Here is a 21449-nt window from a genome sequence, read left to right as displayed (position 1 = left end):
TCCAGCAGGAAAACTAAAATTAATTAACTAAATAATTTTTAGATGTGGGGTAATTATTACAGTAGTCTGAGAGACAAGATAATAAAGGGAGTTCGATGTACACAAAGCATCTGACCTTCTTTATTGGAACCAAAGCAAACAAAGCAAGTACAAGGGGGATTCTGTACTCCCCTGTGCCCACCTCTGTCTGAGCACTTGCAACAGGAGACTGTAGTGAGCTGTTTATGGGTTTCTCTCACTAAACCTCATATTTTCCCTCTGAAAAATGGGGCTAATAATCCTTCTGGCCAGACCCCAGGTACCTTGACATCTGCAAAGGAACGCCACATAAGAAATGGCTCTATAAACTGTAAAGTACTATGTTGTTAATTGCTGAATAATTATTAAGCTAAACTTCAAAGCAAACCATAGGACTGCTGCTGAGTTTGCTAGGGTAAACTGAGTTAATTCAAATTTAAAAAAGCCCTATATTAGAATGCCTATGTTGCATTGGGTCCTGTGATGGTTAATTTTGTGTGTCAACTTGGCTAGGCTACGGTATCCAGTTGTTTGGTCAAACATAAGTCTAGATATTGCTGTGAAGGTATTTTTAAAAATGTTATTAACATTTAAATAAGTAGACTTTGAGTAAAGTAGATTACCCTCCATAATGTGGGTTGGCCTCATCCAATCAGTTGAAGGTCTTAAGAGAGAAGACTCAGATCCCCCAAGGAAGAAGAAATTTTGTCTCCAGACTGCTCTGCAGATTTCAGACTTGCCGGTTCCTACAATCACATGAGCCAATTCCTTAAAATAAATCTCTCTCATGTGTATTTATATAACCAATAAGACACATATATCCTATTTGGCTCTGTCTCTCTGGAGAACTCTGACTAATACAGGTCTCAAGCTAAAGCATGCTTTCACATAACATAATTTATCTCTTTTAATGTCCACAACATCCTCTCAGAAGTAGGTATTGTTGGCTCCATTGAGCATTTGCTTTTGAGAATGCTGAAAGGACAGAGAGAGATTAGGAAATTTTCCCAGGTCATAGGAAAAACAGATGTTTGAAGGCAGGCATATCTGGATGCAGAACTATCACATTGAGTCAGAGGCTGAGACGAGACCAGCGTGTAGGAGAAACAGGCCTTTTTACTATTCCAGATCTTTCTATCCTGTTATCCTTTGTCATGCTGTCTTTCTTGATCCCTCCCCAAGTGACAGTCATCTGGAGACCATCAGGGAGACAAGCTGAACTGGGCGATGACAATGTTCCAAGCAGGCCAAGCCCCTCTACGTGGGGGGTGTGTGCAACTTGGACAAAGGCACTTTGAAGCAGAGGTGGTTGGGAAAGTCTTAATCTCTAAAAGAACCATCTCGGAGTGAGATTATGTTCCATGCCTTTCATTGCCCAATTCTTTAGATTGCAAGTGATGAAAACCCAAACCAAACTAACGTAAATAAAAAAGAGAATTTACTGACTTATGTAATGAAAAGTCCAAAAGTTTGGGCATGATGGGATCCAGGTTCTTAAGTGATGTCATCAGAACTCAGTCCTTCTTTCACCATCTTTTGGTTCTGCTTTTCCTTGTGTTGGCCTAATTCTCTAGAAGATTCTTCCGTAATGGTAGCAAGACAGTGATGAGCATGTCTAAATTTCCGTCCCTGCATTGAGGATCCTCAGCAGAGAAAGAGAGAGAGCCCGTGCTTCCCAGCAGTTCCCATAAACGTCCTGAAATTGACTCTCAGTGGGCCATCTTGGAACAGGTGCTTATCCATGACCAATCTCTGTGGTCAGAGGGGTGGAATATGATGGGTTCCCCACTGGAGACCATCCAGGCTCTGGAAAGTTTAAAGTATATCAAAGTCCTTTCTGACTTTCTGACATACAAGTATTCACAAAGGAAGGAATTAGTAGATTTATCAAACTGAAAAGTAAAAGCGTTTGGATGTCAACATCCATGGTAAACAAACAAAAGTGAAAACAGAAAACTAGACAAGAATATTTGCCAAATTCATGGCTAATAGTCTTATTATAGTCTTAAAATATAAAGAGTACAGACGTTGATAAGAAAACCACTGACTCTATGACTGAGAAAAGTGAGCAATTGGCAGCACCACTTAGACATCCCACAGGTACATCAAAATCAGCTTACAAAAATGAACTCCCTCATTTATAGCAGGTAGAGTGCTCTGAAGAAGCAAGTAGCAGAAGATCTGACGTATACCAGCTTAAACTGTAAAGGCCAGAAGTATATTGCCTTCAGAGCTCTAGTTTTATTTCTCGGAAATTTCTTCTGCTTTTCCTTTTTTACCATGTCCAACTTCTTCCTCAACTCTGGCTGCCCTTCTGGTGACAAAAAGGTTGCAGCAGCTTCAGGCTTCATAGACTCATACCCATACAGTCCAGAATGAAAGAGAGCATGTGTCCTAGAATTCCAAACAAAACACTCCATCTTCACATCAATTGGTCTTGAGTCCATCCGTAGACAGGGAGATGCCAAAAGCTGATTGGCTTATACCTGGTTCTTGAACTAGTCTCTGGAAAAAGAGATAAGATTATTTTGTTTCATTTAAGTCCATCAGAGCCCACTCCAGGAACTGGGTGAAGTCAAACTTACCAAACTTTATGACTGCTGTAAAGATGAACTGAGGGAGGAATGATTGCTGGGGAGATAGCCACAAAGTCCACAATATCGCCATTGTCTCCAAACATGCCTGCCCCTTATATTGTCCAGCTCTCTGCATTGTATCCAGAGTTATCTTTCTAAATTTTGCATATTTACCTTGCTTAAAACCTTCTAATGGTCCCATGCTACATGCATGATACAGTCCAGATCCTTCACTGTGACTTACAAAGTCCTCCAAGGACTAGCTCTTAGGCCCCAAGACTTGTCTTCCCAGTCTGTCCAGGCTTGTCCCTTGCCCCCGCCCTTCCTCATCCCCTACCCCTGCCATCTGTTTTCCAGGCACACAGATCTTGTTTCTTTTCTTGTTTCCTTCTTTCTTTTCTCTTTCCTCTAGAGGTTTATACATACTGTTTCTTTTGCCTAGCACACTCTTATACCACATCTTCACCTAAGCAAATGTCTCCTGACCTCTTAATTATCAGGCTAGGTGACCCCTTCCCATGGGAAGACTATACTGACCTTTTCTACTCCAAGGCTGGCTTAGCTGTCTCTTTGCTTACGTGTGTCACCTGTCTGCCCCCCTTTAGCTTGTCAACTCTGTGATGACACATATGAGTTTGTCTTGTTCACTACTCTATCTCCAGTGTCTTCCCCTTTTCCTTGACATATAGAACATGTAAAATAAATATTTGTTGAACAAATGAATAAAATAACAAAGAATGGAATATTATAGTTAATAAACCCATGTAAAATATTTACCTTTGGGAAGAGGGCTCAAGAATAACATTTTTTTTAAGCTTTGTATAGTGTTCCAAATTTTCTTCAACAAGCCTTTATTACTTATAGAACAAGCACAATACAGAAGAAGGCAAGTTCTTCCTAATATTGACTGGAGACTTAATTCCTGGTAACCTCCCCCACTGATCCTGGCCCAGACCCTGAGAACTTCCCAGAGACTTCCACATTGTCAACCTTAAGTCTTGGGGAGAAAAACAAATAAACAAGCAAAAAAAAAAAAAAAAAAAGGAACAAGAGTAGTTCCCTTCTCTTTTCTTCTTTCTCAGACACTCCTGGGGGTGATAGGAAAGGAAAACAACACAGAGATGATTTAAAAAAATTTTTTAAAGCCTTTTAAAATTGTGGAGCATAGCCTACATGCAAATGAGTTTATGAAGACCTAATTGAATTTATAGAAAGGTAATAAAAGGAATACTCATGTACCCATTACCCAGGCCATGAGATAGAAGAGTATCATGTGTCAGAAGCCCCTATGTGCCCCTCCCCAAATGTGTTCTTTTCCCTGGTTCCAGAGGTAATGACCATCCTGAATTTTATACCATTCATTCCCTGGTTTGGCTTTATTCTTTTTGTTCTTCTTTTCACCACTTAGGTACGTGTCCCCAAACAAGGTAGTGCTTCATTTCACCCACTGTTGAACTTAATACTAATGAAACTATAAACATTCTTCTGTGTCTTGTTTCTTCCATTTAGTGTGCTTTTGAGATTCATTATGTAGGGTGCGCTCTAAGAAACTCATTTTTTAAATGTTGTATTCTCTTCTACGATATGGGTGTAAGTAAGCATACATCGTCTTGCAGGTGGAAACTTAATTGCTTTCAGTTTTTTGTATTACAAGCAAACTTTGCTGCTATACATTCAAGTACATGGCTCTAGCACATATGAGTGAGATTTTCACTAGATTATGTAACGACAGCTGGAATCGTTGAGTTACAGAACGTGTGCTTGTTCAACTAGATATGTCAAACTGTCTTTCAAAATAGTTGTACCAATATACACTACTTTTCATCATAGAGTGACGTTTTTAATGCTTCACATTTTCTCCAATGTTAGGCTGATCTAAATCATCTTCAGCCTTTTCTTTTGACTTCTATATCCTTATATTTTAAATGTATGTTTGGAAACAGACTATAGTTAGACTTTAAAAATCAATCTGACAATCTTTATTTTTTAATTGGAGCATTTGATCCATTTATATTTGCTGTAATTACTAGCATTTTAAGTAATGTTTTCTTGCATGCCCCCCACCTTTTTTTTTTTTTTTTTGCTGAGGAAGATTTGCCCTGAGCTAACATCTGTGCCAGTCTTCCTCTATTTTGTATGTGGGTCACTGCCATAGCATGGCCACCAATGATTTGTGTAGGTCCATACTCAGAAACCGAACCTGGGCTGTCAAAGTGGAGCACACTGAACTTAACCACTAGGCTATGGGGCCAGCTCTGCATTCCCCTGTTTTTATTTCTAGGAGATCTATTTGGCTTTATTCTAAAGCTACTTTTCTTTAACTCACATTTTCAAGCTTCTCTGTTATTTCTTGAAACATATTAAATATATATTGTTTTCTCTTACTGATATTCTTAATATCTGAATTTCTTTAGAGCTGATACTTTTGTCACTTTTTTTTCTGGTAGCCTTTAGTCATAGTGCCTTCTTCCTTTGTATGACTTACATTCCAGAAATAAAAATTATAATAATTAAAACTGAAAATTCAAAGGACAGGTTTAGCATGGAATAAATAGAGCTAAAGAGAGAATTAGAAAACTGGAGGACAGAACTTGAGAAATTAACCAAAATGTATGCCATGGAGACAAAGAGATTGAAAGCCTTAAAGAGAGATTTAACAAAACAAGGAGGATAAGATTGTTTGAAACACCGGTTGGTGATCGAGGCTCAGTTTTATGGGCCAGCATGGATATAGGCTTATTCAAAGAACGAGGACTCCAAGGGAGATGGAAATCTACTCTCCAGTCTCACCTGAAAGGGTAATGCATTATACAATTATAAGCTGTTTCATGCTTCTCTGGCTTTGTACATGCATTCCAAATACCCAGAATTTTCCCCAGTTCTTATCTACCTAGCAAACTGGGACTTATACTACAAGACCCAACTCAACATTGCCTTTCAAAATAGGTATAAAAAATATTAAAGCTTAAAATATGATAATGAGTGAACATTATTTATTTATTTTTACTTCCATTTTCTCAGAAATTTGTGGCCATTCTTTCAGAACTGGGTTGGGGGAGTTTCCTCCAGAGATTTGAGTTTACCTTTATCCTGTATTAGGGTTACTGTCTGTCCAGGACCACTTTAAATTAAGTTGTTAGCTGAGGTTTTTTTGACCACTGGGAAAGAATGAACATGGGTTTCAAATTCATGTGATGGAAGGGCTTACGGTTAAAAATTGTCAGGGAAATAGTTCCTCTCTCTGTTCCACACTAAGGATTGAGACTTTCACTTTCTTGGGTTGGGGGTGTAGAAAAGTCCCTGTTTGTCCACTGTCATACTATGGATGCAGTCCTGGGGATCCAGCTTTAGGTGCATTATCCTCTTAGACTCTCTGCCTTGGGCAAGTCATGGATTTCTCGTCTGTCTCTGTCTCCTTGAGCAGAAAAAGTTATACTCAATTTCATAAAGTTTTATAAATGCTGTTAAGGCTAAATATGGCATTAGAGCTCTGCTTACATGCACTAAATTAGTCCCTGACTGAGCATTCCTCTTCTTCCAGATCATATATGCTTTTATATTTTATTCAGAATTTTAAATTGTTTTTACTATGAGAGACAGGAGATACAAATATGGAATGGGAGACCCGTAATGTTGGCTTGAAATCAGGATTGATAAGGACTCATGATTTTCAAAAACAGGTATGTGTGTATGTACATTTCCGTGTGTGTGTCTATCTTAGCTCTGTCCATTAAAAGAGCCTAGAAACAATGACATCCAGTAACATGCAGGATACCTAGTACCAGATCTTGGTTTCTAAACTCAATTCCTTACTAAAAGAATCAGGGCTCCTTGAAAAAATCATTAATTCAATGTCCAGGGCAGGGAAAGGATGTTGAAGTCCTGTTGTGCAAAAAAGCAAGGATGTACTCAAATACTAATGGAGATGTGTGAAAAGACACAGGAGCCAGCTTGAATGGGTTCCCACAGGCCAAATCTGGGAGAATTTGAGCATCCAAAAAGAATAACAATGGAAATGGATTATAACACATTGAATTTTAAAAATCCATGAATCCATAGTAATACTCAAGGATGAGGGAAAGGGAGTGTGGGTGAAAGGCATCTTTGATAGAAGAGTAAATATCAAGGTTGAGTTCCCCAGGTAATAGACTGGAGAATGGAGATTTGTATGCAGGAAATTTGCTGGGGAAGGCTGCTAGGATCAACACTGTGGGGGACTAAGGAAAGCAGGAATGCGCGGGGGAAGGGGTGAGCCATGATGTCATCATAGCAGGAGCAAAAGCTGTTTTTGTGGGGAGCTCTGGAGTCGGGATGACCCATCGGAGTTCTTCTAAATTGGGGCGAGGGGCCTGAGCCTTTGTATTTCCTCCTACTACATCATTGGAGATAAGGACTATCCCGGGCAGTAGCCATAACCTTGGGGAAGGCAGTTTTTTCCACTGAAGGTAGTTCCTGTGGAGGACCTTAGCTGAGAGCTCTCAGCAGACAACGCCAAGAGCAGCTGGAGGAGCGAGTGTTCCCATCGTCAGGGGGAATCACAAAGCACACAGCATGCACCACAGTGCCAGATAATAAGTGTAGAAGGAATGATAGAGTTAGAAAATCACAATTTGGCAAATTTCAGTGTAATAATTGATCCAGGCACGAATCATCAATGCCTGGATGATCAATGCTGCAACCATTAGGTGAAAGGTGAAAGGTTTTGGGGCAACAAAATAGTCAAATAGTCTGAAAGTTTCTCCTCACTTTTAAATTTAATTGCTTCAATTAATTCACTTTAATTCACTTCACATTTAATTTACTTCAACGTAATTACTTTTTAATTGCAAAGATTTTAAATACAATGTGTCCGTAACTTCTCAAATGGTTCAGCCAAAGAAAAATTAATCTCTCTCTTTCTCTCTCTCAATCTCCCCTCTTTGTCTCCGTAAAGAGAAATCAAACAAATGTGGCAGAATATTAAAATTCATGCATCCAAATAAAGGTTATATGGTGGTTATTGTAGTACTCATTGAACTTCTTAGCTTTGAAACTTTTCAAAATAAAAAGTTGTGGAGAAAAGCAGAAGAAACTCTCTTAATCTTAATCCTTAATCTAAATATTCTGCCAGTCAGTTTCAGGCTGCTTAAAATGGTTCATTAAATTTTTTTGAAATCTAAAGATGAAAAACTCTGAAGAGGATTTCCCGAGTCCCTCTGACGTTCTCTTCCTATTCCTGTAGATACAACAATAAATCTTGCCAGAGAGGAGGAGAACTGGGTGCTTTCAGCCTGGGTAAGGCCCAGGCAACACCAACCAACGGGCTGAAAAGGAAGGCCACCAAAACTTAAAAACATCCGGTTACACGTCAGTAACGAGAGAGGAGGTGACCTCTCCTTTCAGTTCCTAATGTTCAGTTTTGAACTCTAAGGAATGGAAATTTCCAAATCAAAAAGAGCTTCATGGAAAGAGTGTGGCTGACTATTAACACGGTACTGCATTCAAATCCCTGGCCACTTGCTGCTGGTGGGACGTATCTAATAATGATAACAACCAGTACCACTTCTAACATTCAAGGGGAGTTGGCTGTGTGCCAGGTCCACGTCTAAGAACTCCACAAGCATTCATTCATTTAATTCTTACAGCACTATGGGGTAAGTTATTATTGTCACTCTCATTTTACAGAGGAAGAAACTGAGTCCGAAAGTGTTAAGAGCCTGCCCAAAGTCTTAGCTGGTGGGTGAAAGAGCTGGGATTTGCACCAGGCTGTGTCCCTCTGGAGCTCCCACTTGTCACCACTATACCGTGCAGTCTTTCAGTAATGGCTTTAGGGGAAGAGTTGTGGTAAAAGGCAAGTGACTGGTGGTTTGCTTTTGAGGAGGGGTTGGTCCATATGCATGTTGACCTTTAACACCCTCGGGCAGAGTGTGCACCAGGTTAACCAGAGTGACCATCCTTATGATTGGGCCACTCCAGATGAGGTATCGGCAAGGACAGCTGTTAAGGGAACCAACCCCAATCCACAAAATGGAAGATCCTTTATAAGGAATGAAACAGAAGTCCATCAAATTCAGAGCTGGGTGGCAGATGGGTCAGCCAGCAAGTTTCAGAGAGCCAGACTTTCCACTGGAGATATGTGCCTGAACCTCCACCTCATGAAAATCTGGACACTTACTCATTTCATTGCCACGTGCTCCCACCCTCTTCCCCTGATAGCAGGAAGAGAGCACCCAGAGTGGATTTCATGTCAGCTCAGCTGGAAGGCTCCCTGCCCGGAGGGGGACAAGACCAATCACAGATGTTCTCAGGGGATGAGGAGTGAGGGAATGAGCTCAGGGAAAGATGTCGCAGTTGACTTTGTCACCCTGAAGTTGTACCCCTAAACCTCTCTGCTAGCCTCTTGCAGGTAACATCCAGTACAAGGTGTGACCCTGACTTGGATGGACACTGATTTCTCAGATGTTGGGGCTGCCCTGTGTTTGGGTACCGATCAGTCCAGGTATTTCCCAGGACAGGATGATGCCTCCCTTTGGGGTATGCTTAATACCCAGACTCCCCACCCTGGCCAGGTTCCCTGAATTAGAAACACAAGGGAGGGAGTCAGCTTGTCCTGCAGAGTGCCTCGGGGCACCTTTCTTGTGCCGTCAAGCACAGAAGAGCCTCTGCTGGAGCAGTCCGTCTTAGTGCTCTCCTCCTAGGGCCTTGGACTCGTTTCAGGGTAAGTCGTGGCTTCTTTTGTCCATTTTTAGAAAGATGCTATTTGGATTTTGCACGCATCTGTGAAAGTAAAAACAGGATTTATGGTGCTGGGGATTGAGGAAGAGTTTTGCAACTCACACCCCAAAGGAGAAGTATTGGCTTCCTCAGCTTCCCCCTGACAATGGAGATTAATGTTATCCCACCGCACTGGTGACTAGCAGGCAGTGGAACTAAAATAGATCTTCTTCATGTGGGAAGGAGGAGTGAGGGTGCTGGAGGCTCCCAGCTTCCCTCTCTTCTTGGCTAGAGGGCTGACAGGTGAAGGCTGGATGCTGATTGGCAAAGCCCCCCTGTGGGAATAAGCCAGTATAGAGGCTCAGGTGCAAGTCCTGTAAGCCCTGAGCGGGGCCACAATTCTGGAGGCAGCTGCCTGGGTGGAGCACATGGCCCTGAAGGTCCAGCACGGGGAGGAGAAGGTGCTGGGAACTGTTTGTCCAAGCCTTCCTCCCTCAATTAGGGCCTTCCCAGCCCTCCCCACCATGCCTCTCCCTGCGACCCCTCTGCAGCTTTCTGGCTGGTGCCCCATTTCACCCACGGGGCACTAAGGCTGAGACAAGCTCAGGGATGAACTCACTGTCGCTTGGCTGTTGTGGCTGCAATGCCCCAGGGCACATGTGAGACCCAGTGAACACCAACCCTCAGTTGTCTGGGGCCCCAGGCTCCCATGAGTGAGGATAACATCTCCCTATGCCTTTCTGGAGTCACAGGGGCAGCTCAAAGGTGTCAGGGACAAGTCTGTGCCCTCTGATGGCTTCCTCCATGTTTGCCAGACATCAGCTATTGCTTGCCTGGCATCCACGTCTCCTGGGAGCTGTTTGTGGTACACTCTGGAGGCGCCAAGCAGCCGTGGCTTTGCTGGCTTCCTCATGGATCTGGGGAAACAGTCTTGCTCCTCAGAGCATCAGGCAAAGTCCCAGAGGGGACTGGGGCCAGATGCCTCCTGCTTCTTCCTCTCCACACCTTCCACATCACCAGGCCCAGATAACTCTGCACAGGAGCGGCTCCCTTAGCTGCACACCAGTCACCCCAAGAAGACAACATTCTGCTGAACAGGGAACAGCCCATGTCTGGGTCCCAGGAGGGCTCAGATGGCATCTCCCGCCTCAGCTGGGAAGCGCTGGGCTGAGATTCAAGCCTGGGTCTGCCTCAGTGGATGAAAGCCCTGCTCTTCCTCACATCAGAGATGGAAGGACCTGGAAGACAGGGAAGTGACAGAAGCCAGGACACATTATGATGAGTGGACAAGGGAACAGCGATGCTCTGGAACAAAGAGGGATGAGGAGACAGGAGGGAGGGTGCATCTGCAAAGATGTCAGGCTCCCACCAGGAGCGAGTCCTTTGGGTTTGGGTGGCAGCAGGCCAGGAGGGTGTCTCCTTGGCTTGTCTGGGCTGTGAGGGCTGCTGGGGGAGAGTTCACCTGAGAGCTGGGGGCTTTGCCACACGACAGCAGGACTTTTCTGTCATGGGTCACCCCAGGATCTCTGCTATCTCATGCAGTCACCAATCTTCTCAGCTGGCTTGTGGCTTCTCCCAGCAGTGCCCTGGCTTCTCATGGGGCTTTCTTTTTCCTCTTTTGCTGACAGAGAATCCACACCTCCAGGTTGTTAAGCCACTGCCACTGCCCTCTACAAAGCTTGCCCCCTTTTTGCCCCTAGGAGTTGTATGTGTGTGTGTGTGTGTGTGTGTGTGCACGCGTGTGTCTGTGTGTCCACGCAGGCATGTACCTGGGTACTTAGTGTTAGGGTTTCTGCTACTTTGCGTGTTTTTTTTGTTTTTTTGTTTTTTGTTTTTTTTTTTTTAGGAAGATTAGCCCTGAGCTAGCTGCCGCCAATCCTCCTCTTTTTGCCGAGGAAGGCTGGCCCTGAGCTAACATCCGTGCCCATCTTCCTCTACTTTATATGTGGGACGCCTGCCACAGCATGGCTTGTCAAGCAGTGCCATGTCCACACCCAGGATCTGAACCTGCGAACCCCGGGCCACTGAAGCAGAACGTGCACACTTAACTGCTGCACCACTGGGCTGGTCCCGGGTTTCTGCTACTTTGGGTCGTCCAGGGAGCTCAGTGGCTGGCGCATAGGTGGGAAGGTGGCTGTCTGACGGGCACTTGCGTGGAGAGCAGGGGGTGAAGGGGAGGGTGGTTACCAGCTAGGATTGCATGGAGCTGCTGGGAACTCTTTCTCTGCCCCTCATTCCTGGCTGAACAGCCCCCAGGACGGGAAGAGTGACAACGCCACAAGGGTGAAGACCACCAGGCAGCTCTGGTGGGCCTTTTGAGGAAATGACAAAGCGGGAAAGGCACTCCGGCAAAGGTCATCCCCATGTCCTCTCTAGGCTGTGGCCTCGGACTGGGAAGGAGGGACGGCGAGGAGTAGCCGTGAGGTCCAGGCTGGGGGCTGGGCCATAAGAAGCTGGGGCAGGAGATTCTGGTTCGCACGAGGTCACCAGGCAGTGTTGGGGAGGGTGAGGCTGGCTTCGCTAGGCAGCGGAGTTAGTGGAGATGGTAGATGCGTCTGCTTGGGGTAACAGCAGGACGGGGTGTTTGTGAAAGGGTCCAGGGGTGCAGACAGCAGGGACAGGGCGACTCTGAGGCTTGACTATGAAGGGGAGGAGACGGAGAGCACCTGAGGGGCTCCTTTAGCCCGCCATCTCCTGGGCCTCTCTGATTGCTTCTCGCTCGCCCCGTCCACACTTAACACACCAGCCTCATACTCACCAGGTGCACCTGTGGGATTCTCCCAGCCTGTTGGTCTCTCAGGCTCCAGCCACAGCACCCATATTACCTAAATCTTCTGCCTAGAGCCTTCCTCCTTTGACCTTGCGTGGCCCTGAGGCTCTGTCATGCCCCAAGGCACCCTGTCCTTCTTTTCTCTATTCCTTTTTCCAAATCCATTCACATCTATTTGATACCTATTCTGTACCAGGCTCTATGGGGCAGGAAGAACCATGGGGAATTTTCACCTAATTTTTTTTTCTGGTTCTACTTTTCAAACACGTAAATTCCTTCAGTGTTGGTAGAGGAGAGTTTCCCCTTTTCTTTCCTTCTAGACTTTAAAAGAGAGAGTGACAAGGTGGGGCAGGCAGCCGGGAATGTATAGACTGTGGTGGGTCTCAGAGAGCGAGGCCCTGCGCGTGTCTCCTGACCGAGGCCTGGAGATGCTGCAGCACCCACGATCATGTGTGAGGTCCAGGGGCAAAGGGGATCTGTGCCCTACTCCCCGGGCAGAGTCCTGGGAAGCCCCGAGCCTGCAGAGAGGGAATGGATCTAGGCAGACAGGGCCATAACCATCGTTAGGGGAGGCCTATGGTGGGTGTGGCGGAGAAGCAGAAGAGTGAATTCTGGGTCCACAGTGTGGAATGGAGAAGTGAGGAGAGCAGCTGGACCGGAGGGTCAAGGCAGGCTGGAAGGGTAGCCAAGCCGCCTGGGTGGCTCAGTGGCTGGTATAGATGGGGAGGTGGCTGCCTAGCTGGTATTTACACGGAGAGCAGAGGGTGAAGGGAAGGGTGGTTACCAGCTAGGATTGCGTGCACCTACAAGCAGCACAAAATCCAATAGATGGTGGCACGAACACTCTATGACTCCTGCACTAGGAAGTCAGGGGGTGGGCAGCCCAAAGTGGATGCAGCACCGTAACAATGTCACCCTGGACCCAGGCACCTTATGCCTTTCTTCTTTACCATCCTTTTATTAGGGAAAAAAAAATAGCAAATTGTGGTTTTTGGTTTAAGAACTAAATTTAATTCATGCAAATAATCCGTTCTCAAAAAATGAGTCATAAACACAGAAGAAGTGCATTCTTTTTTAGACCTGTTCAAATGTAGCTCACAAACATCAATGCGCCTCCACTAACTAGAGCTACTCCTACAACGTCAAGTTGCCTCCTACTCTGCGGGTCACGATTTTATCAGTGGAAACTTAGTTACTATTTTTCTTCCCCCCTCTCCAGCTTTATTGAGACATAATTTACATATAACGTTGTGTAAGTTTAAGGTATACTATGTTATGATTTGATACATGTATATATTGTGAAATGATTACCGTAATAAGGTTAGTTAACACATCCATCACCCCGCATAATTACCTTTTTCTTGCAGTCAGAACATTTAAGATTTACTCTCTTAGCAACTTTCAAGTATATAATACAGTATTGTTAACTATAATCACCATGCTGTACGTTAGATCCCAAGAACTTGTTAATCTTATAACTAGAAGTTTCTATCCTTTGACCAAACTCTCACCATTTTCTCTAGCCCACAGCCCTTGGTAACCACCAATCTACTCTCTGTTTCTATGAGTTCGGCTTTTTTAGATTCCACATATAAGTGAAATCATACAGTATTTGTCTTTCTTTGTCTGACTTATTTCACTTAGCATAATGCCCTCAAGCTCCATCCATGTTATTACAAATGGCAGGATTTCCTTCTTTTTATCGTTGAATAATATTCCATTGAATATATGTACCACATATTTTTAATCCATTCATCCATTAATGGACACTTGGGTTGTTTCCATATCTTGGCTATTGTGAATAATGCTGCAACGAACACGAGGGTGTAAATATCTCTTTGAGATACTGATTTCATTTCCTTCAGATATATACCCAGAAGTGAGATTGCTGGATTACATAGTAGTTCTATTTTTAATTTCTTGGGGAACTTCCATGCTATTTCCCACAGTGGCTGTATCAGTTTACATTCCCACCAACATTGTACAAGGGTTCCCTTTTCTCCACATCCTCACCAGTACTTCTCAAATATTGTCTTTTGATAATAGCCATTCTAACAGGTGTGAGATGATATCTCATTGTGGTTTTGATTTTCATTTCCCTAATGATTAGTGGTGTTGAGTGCCTTTTCGTGTACTTGTTGCCCATCTGTAAGTCTTCTTTGAAAAAATGTCTATTCAGATCCTTTGCCCACTTTTTTCTCTTTTTTGGTGAGGAAGATTCACCTTCAGCTAACATCCGTTCCTAATCATCCACGTTTTTTTGGCTTGAGGAAGATTAGTCCTGAACTAACATCTGTGCCAATTCTCCTCTATTTTTTGTATGTGAGATGCCTTGACATCATGCCTGATGAGTGATGTAGGTCCTTGCCTGGGATCCAAACCCGGGGACCCAGGCCACTGAAGTGGAGGGTATGGAACTTTAACCACTTGGCCGCGGGGCTGGTGCCCCACTTTGCCCATTCTTTGATTGGTTAATCACTATTTTTGTTGCTGCATTAACTTCACCTTGGTAAACCTATAGTACTTTATTAATATTTTGCACCTTATGAATAGCAGCTGCTGAATTTACCCAGCACATGTCACTGAACACAGAAGTTACATCTTTCCAACGGCCCACTCGTGTTAACTATAGAGCATAATCACACTTCTTGCATCCCTCCATTCTCTGCCCTTCATACACTGGTAAGCAAAACTGTGTTCACAAAAATGCATATAAAACTTTAGGTCCTGCTTAAATTCCATGGTGGGTCCAAATCTGCATCTGCAGAAGGTGCTCTGGGATATCACCATAGGTTACTCAGGATACCTGTGTATGTGAGGTCTCAAGTTACACATCCTCACCCCATTCCACTCTTGAAGAGGGAAGAGAACTGAGGGGCCCTTGGACAGTTTTCTAGACACTGGAATTAAGGCCACCTCACATCCTCATCGACAAGACAGCAGCATGATGGCCTTGGGGTTCTGCTGGTTTCCCTGAAGACTCCGTGAAGTCAGAGGTGCTGGGCCCAGTGGCTGGCATATATAGAATACTTGGAAGAAGGGGGGAGTCTGTGGAGCAGGTGTTCCCTTAGCCCGGGAGTGGCCAAAGGTGACGAAAGGGCTGGTGGAATAGAGCTCCCCGAATGCCCAGGGTTGATAACCTGGGCTCCTTATGTCTCCTAAGGTTGCTCTGATGTCACATTTATTTATTTATTTATTTTTTTGAGGAGGATCAGCCCTGAGCTAACCACCGCCAATCCTCCTCATTTTGCTGAGGAAGACTGGCCCTGAGATAACATCCGTGCCCATCTTCCTCTACTTTCTATGTGGGACACCTACCACAGCATGGTGTGCCAAGCGGTGCCATGTCCACACCTGGGATCCAAACCGGCGAACCCCAGGCCGCCGAGAAGCAGAACGTGCGAACTTAACCGCTGCACCACCGGGCTGGCCCCTCTGTTTTCAATTCTCTTTTGCCAGTAAGGGTACATGAGAATTCAGACATAGTCTCAGTTCCTCATTGCTGCAGCTGCACCGTGCCTATACTGAGCGTTTTCAGAAACCTTCCTTCCATAAGCTTCAGATACTGTCTTACTAGTTCATGCCTCTTCAGGTAAAATACCTGGATGCCTTTAGGAAGTAGCCAAATTGTGTGCTAAACACTCCAGAGAACTGCCGTCAGTGTCGACTGCCTATTTTCTCCCCAGCCCGTGGGTATCTGCCTGAGCTTTGAGCAATGACGGATTAACGCAATGTCATTCCTGCCGCCTCTGAACAGTTTACATTAACAACTGTGATAAATGCGTTGTAGCTAAGAGTCATTTTCTTGACTTTCAGGTTTAAATCGCATGTGGCTAGCAGCCTCTGGGCAGCTCCTTCCAATATTTCATTAAAATGCTAATAAATATGTAGGAAACAATGAAAATGCTCAGTAATGCCACAGACTGAGACTGAAAATAGCCTTAACAGAATCGGGGAGGAATCTGCATTTATTACAAGGTAGCATCATTTTAAAAGACAAACCACTGTGAGTTTTGCCTTCTGAAACAGAAAAATAGTAAATAAATGACAGTAGGAAAAAATATTTATAACACATATGACAGACAAAAGGCCATTATATTTCCTCTATAATCAGCTCTTAAAAATCAATTTTAAAATGTCAAACATACCAATGTATGTGCAAAAGATGCCAAGAGGCAATTCACACAAAAATATGAATTATTCACTCAGTAAATGTTTGTCAGGCACCATTTGAGCCCTGTGGGTCTGGTCCTTAAATGCCAAAATGGAAGATAAAAAAGAAACAGACAAATATATAATATAACATCAGGTAGAGATAAAGGATAAGAAATCAAATAAAGCCAGGAATAGTGATAGGGAGTGAGGGTGGTGTGGGGTCCGTATTTTAGATGGGGTGATTTGTGAAGGCCTATCTGTGGAGGTGACACTGAAACAAAGGCTGAGTGAAGCTAGGGGGTGAGCCATACACAGATCTTGTAAAAGGGGATCCTGGGCAAAAGAAGGAGCAAGTTCCAATGGCCTGTGGTAGGGAAGAGCTCAGCCTGTTTCAGGAACCACTAAGAGGACTGTGTGGCTAAACAGGGTGTGGGAGGAAAGTCTTGGGATATGAGACTGGGAAAGGAGGCAAGGGCTGAATCATGAAGGGCCTTGTAGATCCTGGTAGAGAGTTTGGGTTCATTCTAAGGGAAATGGGAACGACTGGGTGGTTTCAAGTACAGAAGTGACATGATCAGACTGGAGTATTAAGAGGACCCCCTGGAGTGGTGCAGTGAATGGACAGCAGAGGGGAAGCAGACAGAGGAGTGAGGAGTCGTCTAGGGGAGAGATGGTGATGCAGTGGATCGGTGGACAGTGGTGGAAGTGGTGAGAAGCGATGTGGCGCAGGACCTGTGTTGAAAAAAGTGCTGGCTGGGACGTGCTGGTGTGTTGGAAATGGAATGTTGGGGAAAGAGGGGCATCCAGGATGACCGCAAGATTTTTGGCCAGAGCAGCTGGAAGAATGGAGTTGTCGTTTACTGAGACAGTGAAGACTGCAAGGTTCTGCGATGAGAGCCGGGAGATGCTTGTTGTACATCCAAGGGAAACTGTCTGGGAACCGAGTATACACATCTAGACTTTAGAGAAGTCTGGGCTGGAAGAAAAGCTTTGGACATTGCCAGTGTAGAGGGATGGTGTTTGCACCTTTGTGACTGGCTGAGCTCTCCAGGCGGGTGAGTGTAACTAGAGAGGAGAACAGACATGGGGACCTTGCTTTGGGGCCCTTGATATTTCGAGGTCAGGGAAGGCGGAAGGGAACAAGTGGAGGAGACTGTCGAAGAGCAGCCAGTGAGGTGGCTGCAGAACTGAGAGAGAGAGTGATATCTCCAGCGCCAAGTGGAGGAGGAAGTGATTAACTTTGTTAAATTCTGCTGATGAGCCAAGTAAGGTGCGCCTGATTAGGGACAATCGGATTTAGTCACAGGGTGACTTTGACAAGAAGGTGTGTGTGCAAGTGATGAGAAGAAACTTCAAGAGAGAATGGGGGCCAAGGAACTGGAGACAACTCTTCTGAGTGTCTCTACATGCAGTAGAGACATGGGACAAGAACTGGAGGAGATATGGGGTCAAGAGGAGGGTTCTAAGAATGGGAAGTACTCTGGCTGCTGTCTGTAAACTGAGAATTATCCAGCAGACAGGGGAGATGGATTGTGCAGGAGAGAGGGAGCAAAGGCAGGAAGACATTTGTTGGGAAGATGGCGGGGGATGTGATCTAGTGCACAAGGGGAGGGCTGGCTTTAGGTAAGAGCAGGGACAATTCTTCCGTCTTATCAGGAGGGAAGGCAGAGTGCTTGGACACAGCTGCAGGTAGGTGGGAAGATGTCGTGGTGGGAGCCTGTGGCAATTCTTTTCTGGTTCCTTCTATTTCTCAGTGAAATGTGTTTTGAAATGGGCAGTTAGCCATTACCGATGGAAGTGTAAATGTGCCTTTTGGTATTAGTCTTCCCGGCTTGGCAGATGGGCATCCTCTTGCCCCCAAACAGGGCTACATGGATATGCCAAGGAGTCCTTAGAATTGGTACTATTGGAGTCCCTGGCTGATTGGAGCATCATCTCTGCCAACAAAAATCCAAGATACAGGGTGTCCATGAGTCGCTGTGGTTTGGATTTCTAATAAATTCGCTTCCATATAAGATATAAACAATGTGTGAAATGTAACCCAGAGAGAATTTACTAGAGATTTAAATAAAGCTGGTTATGTTTGGTTTTTCTTCCTTTTTTTTTTTTTTGCAGGTAATGAGATCTACATTACACTGAAACGGCTATATCTAAGTGTGTCCAAAATGATGGTGGATGCATTGAAAGTCGACCTTCCTGCAACAAACTGTGCTAAATCTCAAATAAATTCTCTCTTTGTTTCCTTTTGCAGACTGTATATTTTTCATAGACGTGAGCTTTTTAAACACTCAGATTGCACAGGACCTAACGGGAGCCCCGTTCAGCTCCAGCTCTTCTCCCTCTAAGACGCCCCTCCCTCTCCAGAGCAAGTGTCATCCCCTTCTTCTCTTCCTCGAGTTTCTTGGTTTTTTTCTCCCATTTTTAAAATATGGTAAAACATACATAACATAAAATTGACCATCTTAACCATTTTTAAGTGTACAGTTCATGGGTATTAAGTACCTTCATATTATTATATAACCATCACCGTCCAGCTCCTGAATTCTTTTCATTTTGCAAAACTGAGACACTAAACCCAGGAAACAATAACTCCCCTAACCCCCACCCCTTGCAGATTTTGTGGGGCTCTGATGGCTTCTCCTCTGCTCCCTTAACCGAGTGCTACGTCATCTCTTTTTCCTTAAAATACTTCTTTTGTGATGTTATTGGTCACTTTTTAAAATCCTCTTATCCCTCTTTCTTTGCTCCCTGCTGAAGAGCAGACTTACCACCTCTTCTGGAGAACAGCAGTCTTTTTTTCCCTCTCTGCCCCTTGAAGTCAGTAGCTGGTGTTTTATAAAATAACAAAAGTCCACAATATCCCGACTAGAAAGCCTGGGAAGGTGGGGGTGTGCTAAAGTCCGGGATTGCGGTTCCTGGAGGGTCAGCACCACAGCATCGTCTTTCTGAAAAGCAATATTGCAGTAGCTAGCAAGAGACACACAGACACTTAAATCCATTGACCCAATAATTCCTCTTAGACGATCAAAGATACGCACAGAGTTACATTCAGCACAGTGTCGTACATAATAGTGAAAAACTGGGAGTTGCATCCATGTCCATCAGTAGGTGCTTGGCTCAAAAAGTCTATATGGACTCCTGTGCAGCCATTAAAAATCCTGTTTGAATTTAAGACATGAGAAAATATTTATGCTATATTAAATGAAAAAATAAAACATAAAACTGTATGTGTGTTATGACCACAAATATGTTTTAAAAAAATATGTATCTGCGGAAAAAGACACGGTAGAAAACTCTGTTAAACCACTGTCATCTCTGGGAGGTGGAATATGGTGTAATTTTAAATTTTTACACATTTCTTTATTTTTTCGCATTTTCTATGACTGTGCATCTCTTTTATAATCAGAAAAGATATAAAGAATATAAACAAACCCATTGAAAACTGAACAGTCTTACCTAGTATTCAAAGAAATTAAAATTAAAATTTTATTTTGTTTCCACATAAATAAATGAGGAAATATGGAGTGAAAGAGTAATTTTCCTGCTGAGCATGTTTTGTGGTTTCTAGTGCTCTCTAGGGTGTGTCTGTGAAGGGACATTTGCTGTTGCCTAACAGCGTGCCTTAACAACAGAGTTGGAAACATGATGCCACACATCCTTGAGAAAAGAACTTGGCCCTCCCATGGATGCAGGGTGTCTTGAAGAAAAACTGGATATTTCTAAATTTGCTAAGACCTATTCTCTCACTTGCTCTCAGATAATACTACTCTTGGGTAACCCAAAATGTGATTGTCAACTCAGCAAGTTAAGCAAACATTATTACAAGTCATGCTAAACCGAAGTGGTCCCCATGGGCCAGGGGAGTATAATGTGGGTGGAGAAGAAAATTAGCTTCTGAGTTAGGAGAGACTGCCCCAATTTTGAGGGCACTAATGGGATACCATCTAGGGGCCAGGTGGCACCCAAGGCGGACTTCTCAGAGTTGGTTTGTCACATTCCCGGGTGTAGTTGTCAGCTTTGTGAGACCAGAGATGAAGTCCCTTCCTGGGAGTTCAGGGATAGCCTCTGAGAGAGAGATGATGGAAGGCCCACCAGACCCTTTACACACTCCAGATACAGTGGGGTTTAGGGGATGATAGCTCTACCCAGTAACCCTATCCTTCTTGGTGGCAAGGTCCCTGGGAAGCTGACTTCTCCCACAAATGGTCATTTAATGAGCATAGAATAAGCCTAAAGTGAGTAGGATTATTTGGAAGTGACTTGGCATTTCCCCCACCCGCTGGGGCAGCCCTAGGATGTGGCCATCCCTTGACAGCAGCCCCCTCTCATCTAAGGCTCCGTCCGCCCAGATCCTGCTGTAGGCTGCTGAAAGCATTTGCCTCTGGGAATCCCGGTATCCTTTGCTGATGAATCTCTGTTGACCATTTTTTGTTAGAGATACTGATGTCGCAGAACAGCTATCACCAAAGGCTGCACCGCCTAGGCGGCACCTGTCACTGTGAGTGGATCAATTCCGTTAAATTCTGCCTTGTGGAGGGCAGACCTCCCCTAAGTGCCCAAGTCATCCATCTGCAGACCTTTTTTATGGGAATTTTCTTTTGCCTGCCTGTGTTCTCTGCTCTTAGAGGCAGGATTGGTCTGCATTTCCCCCCCCAGCTTTATGGGGATTTAATTGACATATGACAATGTATGAGTTTAAGGTATATGACAGTAGTGATTTTATATACTCTGTATATTTTGCAAAATGATCACCACAATATGGTTAGTTACATCTATCACCTCACATAGTTACAATTTTGTGTGTGTGTGATGAGAACTTTTAAAATCTACTCTAACAACTTTCAAATATATAATACAGTATTGTTAACTGCAGTCACCATAGGATTGCTCTGTATTTTTATCAAGATGAAGAAGGAATCAGCAGACTGAGAGTCAAGGCATCTACCCCTTTCATTAATTCACTGTGTGATCTTGGGCCAGCCTCTGACCCTCTCTGAGCCTCCTTGTCCTTACCTGCAAAATGTAAGTTTGGACCCAATTATCTATGACTGCCCACAATTCTGTGATTGAAGAACTAAGAAAAATAAGAAGACAACAAGGTTGAGATAGTATGGGAAAGTTTCAATACAGTAATAATAGGAAGAAAAAGAATCAAATTAGTCACCACCACTTCTTTGAGCTTGCTTTGCCAGGCTGTGCTGTGAACTTTGTGGAGGTAATCTTACAAAATCCTCATA

General features: G+C 44.1%; 1 long non-coding RNA gene across 1 annotated transcript in view; it reads left to right on the top strand.

Annotated features, from left to right (window-relative positions):
- Nucleotides 1–18458, top strand: part of LOC102149569 (uncharacterized) — an 86893-nt gene extending 68435 nt beyond the window's left edge. The window contains exon 4 of the long non-coding RNA XR_011427314.1: nucleotides 18328–18458. This is a non-coding gene — a long non-coding RNA (uncharacterized lncRNA). The remainder of the gene's footprint in view (nucleotides 1–18327) is intronic.
- Nucleotides 18459–21449: the final 2991 nt, after the last annotated feature.

The sequence above is a fragment of the Equus caballus genome, chromosome 16, assembly GCF_041296265.1.
Source record: "Equus caballus isolate H_3958 breed thoroughbred chromosome 16, TB-T2T, whole genome shotgun sequence".
Lineage (NCBI taxonomy): Eukaryota > Metazoa > Chordata > Mammalia > Perissodactyla > Equidae > Equus > Equus caballus.
The sequence above is the reverse complement of the archived record's forward strand: the minus strand, read 5'-3'. Positions and strand labels throughout refer to the sequence as shown.